The sequence below is a fragment of the Schistocerca cancellata genome, chromosome 7, assembly GCF_023864275.1.
Source record: "Schistocerca cancellata isolate TAMUIC-IGC-003103 chromosome 7, iqSchCanc2.1, whole genome shotgun sequence".
In the NCBI taxonomy this organism is placed as follows: domain Eukaryota; kingdom Metazoa; phylum Arthropoda; class Insecta; order Orthoptera; family Acrididae; genus Schistocerca; species Schistocerca cancellata.
Window position 1 is genome coordinate 356,625,571 of NC_064632.1, and position 6,978 is coordinate 356,632,548.

The window sequence follows — 6,978 nt, forward strand, 5'->3', positions numbered from 1 at the left end:
CCGTTTTTGTGTAAAATAGTAAGAGTCCTCGCACCAATTTCACAGTTGCCACTTTCGTCGTGTTGTCGCGACCACGTGATGCGCGAGCATTTCCCACACTCCCCACCAATCCGCAAGTGTTCTGCTCGCGAATGGGCAGGCGCTAGTGCATACGCTCAAAACCAGCAAGTTGTTAAGCCCTGATTGAATCCTTTCTTGTCAACTTTCTTAGAGAGCTTTCAGAGCTCTAACGGTGGCACATTTTTGCCTCATATACGAATGCATGGTTTCGCGGCGATGTACACTGATACAATTCTCTCGAGCTTCCAGCCGCCTCAAGTGGTTTAAAATCTACTAGCTTTCGGGCGAGTATTCCTCGGCGATTGTCAAGTGGTGACTGTCTTCTGGTTGCTGTTACTGTCCTTATATAGCAGCTCTGCCTTTAGTGACGTCACTGGTGCTCAATCCAGCGCCATATAAGGTAACGTTATCGTTGCGTGCTCGTCGCGCCTTCTTCAACCTACCGATGGTCGGGTACCATTCCGTTCTTTATTGAGGATGTTGTCACAAATTCTCATCTAGATCGCTCTTTTTATTGCGCTATCCCAGAAACTATTAGTCTGTATAGTAACAGATGTCTCGTTGAATGCTATATGATGCCCGTTTTATAGAGCTTGGTTTGCTATCGATGATTTCTCAGGCGACCGAAGGCGAAAACGTCTCCCGTGTTCTATGCACAGTCCGTCCGTCATAAAACTGTCCACACCTACACGGTGTTTTATATACACTAGCGTCTTAAGGCCTATATCGTCTTATAAGTTGTCGAATTTTTGCTCATGTCATGAATACCGAGCTGATTTTATGCTTCTTTAGTAGCCGGCCAGTCTTTCCTGTTACTGAGCCACAGAATGGCAAAAATGACAGCCTTTTCTAGTACTTCTCGGGACCCGTTTGCTTAAATGTTTTCGGAAAGATGGCTTTTTGTATCTGGCGGTTGTTATAGCCGTTTTCATTGAATACTTTCCGTAAGTCGCTCAGTTCCTTCGGCAGGCCTTCAGCGTATGAGACAGCTTCCGCTCGATCCTACAAGGGCCTCAGAAAAGAACGTTCCTGCAACGGATGGTGTTCGCTGTTAGCGTGCAAATATTTTAATATGTCTGGAAAAGTTGCTAGTTCTAATGATGCATTACATATATGACTAAGGATGTTAATTATTGAGTTTGAGCAATTTTTCAGAAGTTCTTGATTTTAGCCTTTGTGCAGCCCGTTGAATACGCATGGTGGGTCGCGTTCGGACAGGTTACGTTTGAGACAGGCATTGATGGGTCTCAATATCTCTTAACTTCCTCAGCACGAGCGGTTATGTACGAGACACGAACAGCAAACTCGCTGGCCTACTAGCGAACTACCGGTTGGTTAAAATTAAGATGTAGTTACTTGTACAGGTCCATTGTGGGCTGTAAGTATCGTGTTGCAGCGAAACTTGGTGAATACGCTATTGCGTTAATGCGGAACGAATTTACTCTGGAAAAAGCCTAGCTCTGATTTTGGCCACCAGGTGCAAATGTGGTACTGTACGGCATTTTCGTCGACTTCTCCAGTGGTCATGTTGAGCAAATCACTAATAATACACTACTGGCCATTAAAACTGCTACACACGGAGACGACGTGCTACATACGCGAAATTTAACCGACAGGAAGAAGATGCTGTGATATGCAAATGATTAGCTTTTCAGAGCATTCACACAAAGTTGGAGACGGTGGCGACACCTACAACGTACTGACATGAGGAAAGTTTCCGACCAATTTCTCATACACAACCAGCAGTTAACCGGCGTTGCCTGGTAAAACATTGTTGTGATGCCTCGTGTAAGGAGGGGAAATGCGTACCATCACGTTTCCGACTTTGATAAAGGTCGGATTGTAGCATATCGCGATTGCGGTTTATCGTATCGCGACATTGCTGCTCGCGTTGGTCGAGATCCAATGACTGTTGGCAGAATATGGAATCGGTGGGTTCAGGAGGGTAATACGGAACGCCGTGCTTGACCCCAACGGCCTCGTATCACTAGCAGTCGAGATGACAGACATCTTATCCAAATGGCTGTAACGGATCGTGCAGCCACGTCTCGATCCTTGAGTCAACAGATGGAGACTTTTGCAAGACAACAACCATATGCACGAACAGTTCGACGACGTTTGCAGCGGCATGGACTGCCAGCTCGGAGACCATGGCTGCGGTTGCCCTTGCCGCTGCATCAATGACAGGAGCGCCTGCGATGGTGTACTCAACGACGAACCTGGGTGCACGAATGGCAAAACGTCATTTTTTCGGATGAATCCAGGTTCTGTTTACAGCATCATGATGGTCGCACCCCTGTTTGGCGACATCGCGGTGAACGCACATTGGAAGCGTGTATTCGTCATCGCCACAATGGCGTATCACCCGGCCTGATGGTATGGGGTGCCATTGGTTAAACGTTCCGGTCACCTCTTGTTAGTACTGACGGCACTTTGAACAGTAGACGTTACATTTCAGATGTGTTACGACCCGTGGCTCTGTCCTTCATTCGATCCCTGCGAAACCCAACATTTCAGCAGTGTAATGCACGACCGCACGTTGCAGGTCCTGTATGGGCCTTTCTGGATACAGAAAATGTTAGACTGCTGCCCTGGCCAGCACATTGTCCAAATGTCTCATCTATTGATAACGTCTGGCCAATGGTGGCCGAGCAACTGGCTCGTTTCAATACGCCAGTCACTGCTGTTGATGAACTGTGGTATCGTGTTGAAACTTTATGGGCAGCTATACCACCTGTACACGCCATCCAAGCTCTGTTTGACTCAATGCCCAGGCGTATTAAGGCCGTTATTATGGCCAGAGGTGGTTGTTCTGGGTACTGCCTCCTCAGAATCTATGCATCCAAATTGCGTGAAAATGTAATCACATGTCAGTTCTAGTATAATATATTTGTCTAATGAATACCCGTTTATCATCTGCATCTCTTCTTGGTGCAGCAATTTTGATGGCTAGTAGTGTAAAATCATCATTATGCTTTTCTCACGTTGGCCTTTTCTGCCCACGTCCCGTTCTTAATCCGTTACATATTGACATTTTCCTAAAAGTCTTTCTTGCATTCTCATCGCCACCTTTGCACCTGGGGCCCAGAACTAGAAATAATTTTTTCCAGCGTAAGTGGGTTCAACATTAATGCGCTAGAATATCTACCGAGTTTCGCTGCCATACCATAATTACAGCCCACACTGGACTTCAGTGTGTAGTACTTTAATTATTACCACGCCATACCATTGCTGTTGTTTCTACCATTTTCGATGTAGCATCTCAATATGAGCCTACAACGTCGCAGAGGGTATTTCCACCAGTGACTTTAGCGTTGGTTTTGCCGCAGTGCCGCTTCTACGTCATTGCTTTGCTAGCTGAGCTACACGTGGACACGAATGATGTGTGCTACTTGTTGCTTCTTTGTTTTTCTTTTAGGAAGTATGGCGGCCACGACGGTGCGCATGCCGTCTCGCAGCCAGACGCCACTCAAGACGCTCAACAGGGGGACCGGCTTCCTGCGGGCGCACCGCTCCGTCACCACAGGTGAGTACAGCGTGTCGGCTCAAAGCCAGCTGCGCATTCTACTCTCTGTCTTCCAGCGACTGTCAAAACACTGACAAGGAGACGGCACGAGCGTGGGGTCGGGGACTTGTCCGAAATTTTGTGTGGTGAAAGAGGACCCCTAACACCTCACGTGGTTAAAATAGAAATTTTGTGTGGTGAAAGAGGACCCCTAACACCTCACGTGGTTAAAATATTAGGACGCACAACCCGGAAAATCCCGGGAAAATCGATCCAAAGTTTCTTAAGTGGCTTATGAGTATAAAACGTTAGTCCATTGCGGAGCCGCCGTCTGGCCTAGAAGTTTATGGCTCTGACTCTTAGCCAGAGGTCTCTTGTTCTATACCTCCTCTGGCACTTTTTTTTCTTCTGTTTCATTTTCTTTTGTTATTCCACCAATTAATCAGAAAGTTTCCAAAACCTACATTATCTTTAACAAATTAGATACTTCTTCCTTCGTTTCACCCTCTTTGGGGTACGCTGGGTCAATCATTTCTTTGTGCGTTGTTCTTTTCTTAGGGCCCAGTATTTCTTCATTCTTTCTGATCTTCTTCTCCTCTCTTCTTCCGAGATGAAGGGTTTGGACTTTTGTGTGGATTTGTCTTGGAACCTTATGTTTTCATCTTTAGTAATTAATTTAGCAGTTCGATCAATAAGTGAATTTTCTGAAATCTTTAATTCCACTAGGTCTTTCTCAGTTTCTTTAAACCAGTTGGGCTTTGTTTTTCAGTTACGGAAGAAGTCAAAGATTTGTTTAGTTAATCTGTTGGAATTCATTCTGAGAAGATGACCATAAAATTTATTCTCCTTTTTCGCATAGAATCTGAAAGTTTTTCAATTTTCTTGTAGAAAGTTTCATTTTTGATGTATATAATCTTATTGTCTTGAAATTTTGGCCCAATGATTTTTCTTAAAATTTTTCTTTTCTTTAGCTCAAGTTTCTGCATTTGACCTTTGAAATTCATGTTAAGTGTTTCTGCTGCATACAGTGCTTCTGGCTTAATTAGATACATTATTGAATAAAAAGTATTTTCTTTATATCCAACAACACAATTCATGGCGGTGGGTTTTCCATTTTTCATTGTAAAGTGTATAAGGAGAATCATTGGGTTTTTAATCAGAATAACAAATTCGATTGGGAAACATTCAATTTTATACATATAATAATTACAAACGAGAACCGCAGTGGTAATTATCGTAAAAACAAACAAAGCAATAATTTTTGAGACATCTTGCGCAACATATAAAAGCGGATTTTTTACAATCACGGGGCGTTTGCAATAACTCTGTACAAAAATATGCCCCATTAACATTTACGAAAATGTTTTGAGTTTCTGATAATTTTGAGGCAAACCAGGCATATTGAATCATGTCTCGGAATATTGGTGACGATAACTGATGGTGAATTATAGAATGAATTTTTATACAGTCTTTCCGGGAATTAATTTCGTGATTCTCCTATAACAATGCGCTGCAATTTTGCAAGCAACAGAAGAAAAAAAAAGTGCCGAACGAAGGATAAATCGAACCCGAGACCTCTGGGGTAAGGGTCCGACCGCTAACCATGTAGGCCAGACGGCAGCTCGGCAATGGACTAACATTTTAAAGTCATAAGGCACCTAAGAAACTTTGGATCGATTTTCCGAGTAGTGCGTCCTAATATTTTAATCGCGTCAGGTGTTAGGCGTCCTCTTTCACCACACAAAATTTCGGACAAATCCCGGACCCCACGGTCGTGCCGTCTCCTTGTGAGATCTACAGGCTGGCTGTATAGTCGGTACTTATTTGTAACTGTGAATATTTAAGAAAGTGTACAACATATTATAGCATTATTTCTACTGAATACATTATAAGGGTGTACCATTTGGTTACATTTCAACGTACGCACCCTCAGTCTTCTAGGCACAGAATTTACGGCTTCTCTTGACACATCATCTGGGGCATTTACGAACACTTTATAGATATTTTGTTCAAGACTGTTAATATCCTTTGGTTTTAATTTGTACTCTTGTTGCTCAGCCCAACCCCAAAGGAACAAGAAGCATTGGCGTTGGTTAAGGGCAGCGTGCAGGCCATTCTGCCTGTCCCGGGCGGCCAGTCCATCTGCTAGGGAAATTATCACCAATCATTTTCTCACTGGTATTGCACAGTGGGGCGGAGCTCCATCTAATGAACAGTTCCATTTCCCTATTCTTGAATCATGGACTATACGTACATTCGAAGGATCTCCAAGTATCGTGCAACATTCATGGTGTCGCACAGCACATATGGGCCAATGAATCTGCTTGGCGTCATCCCACACCAGACGGTCAGCACCGGTCTTGACTGCATTTTGCAGCCGTTATGTTTGGATCCACATTTGACCAATAAGGACAATTGTGACGGTTCACAAAATCTCCAGCATGAAGTACCGCTTTAGCAGACCATAGGATACTGTCGTACGGTTCGAGATAACCATCACCCCACCCAACCACAATCTCACAGAATTCTAGTCTCCTGTCGTAGTCCTCATCGAACAGCTGTTGCACGTAATTTGCTTCCAAGGTGAACAAAATAGCTCATTTTCAAAATGATCATTACCGTGTGACGTGACAATCCCGTTTCCCTAGCAGCTTGTCCTCAGTGTTGAGGGTTTTCCAGATCGAATTGCATGTCTCACACTAATACACTCCTGGAAATGGAAAAAAGAACACATTGACACCGGTGTGTCAGACCCACCATACTTGCTCCGGACACTGCGAGAGGGCTGTACAAGCAATGATCACACGCACGGCACAGCGGACACACCAGGAACCGCGGTGTTGGCCGTCGAATGGCGCTAGCTGCGCAGCATTTGTGCACCGCCGCCGTCAGTGTCAGCCAGTTTGCCGTGGCATACGGAGCTCCATCGCAGTCTTTAACACTGGTAGCATGCCGCGACAGCGTGGACGTGAACCGTATGTGCAGTTGACGGACTTTGAGCGAGGGCGTATAGTGGGCATGCGGGAGGCCGGGTGGACGTACCGCCGAATTGCTCAACACGTGGGGCGTGAGGTCTCCACAGTACATCGATGTTGTCGCCAGTGGTCGGCGGAAGGTGCACGTGCCCGTCGACCTGGGACCGGACCGCAGCGACGCACGGATGCACGCCAAGACCGTAGGATCCTACGCAGTGCCGTAGGGGACAACACCGCCACTTCCCAGCAAATTAGGGACACTGTTGCTCCTGGGGTATCGGCGAGGACGATTCGCAACCGTCTCCATGAAGCTGGGCTACGGTCCCGCACACCGTTAGGCCGTCTTCCGCTCACGCCCCAACATCGTGCAGCCCGCCTCCAGTAGTGTCGCGACAGGCGTGAATGAAGGGACGAATGGAGACGTGTCGTCTTCAGCGA

The 6,978-nt window shown here is 45.7% G+C and overlaps 1 long non-coding RNA gene across 1 annotated transcript in view; it reads left to right on the forward strand.

Moving 5' to 3' along the window:
* LOC126092079 (uncharacterized) overlaps positions 1 to 3,608 on the forward strand; it is a 588,364-nt gene extending 584,756 nt beyond the window's left edge. The window contains exon 3 of the long non-coding RNA XR_007521299.1: positions 3,479 to 3,608. This is a non-coding gene — a long non-coding RNA (uncharacterized LOC126092079). The remainder of the gene's footprint in view (positions 1 to 3,478) is intronic.
* The last annotated feature ends 3,370 nt before the right edge of the window (positions 3,609 to 6,978 follow it).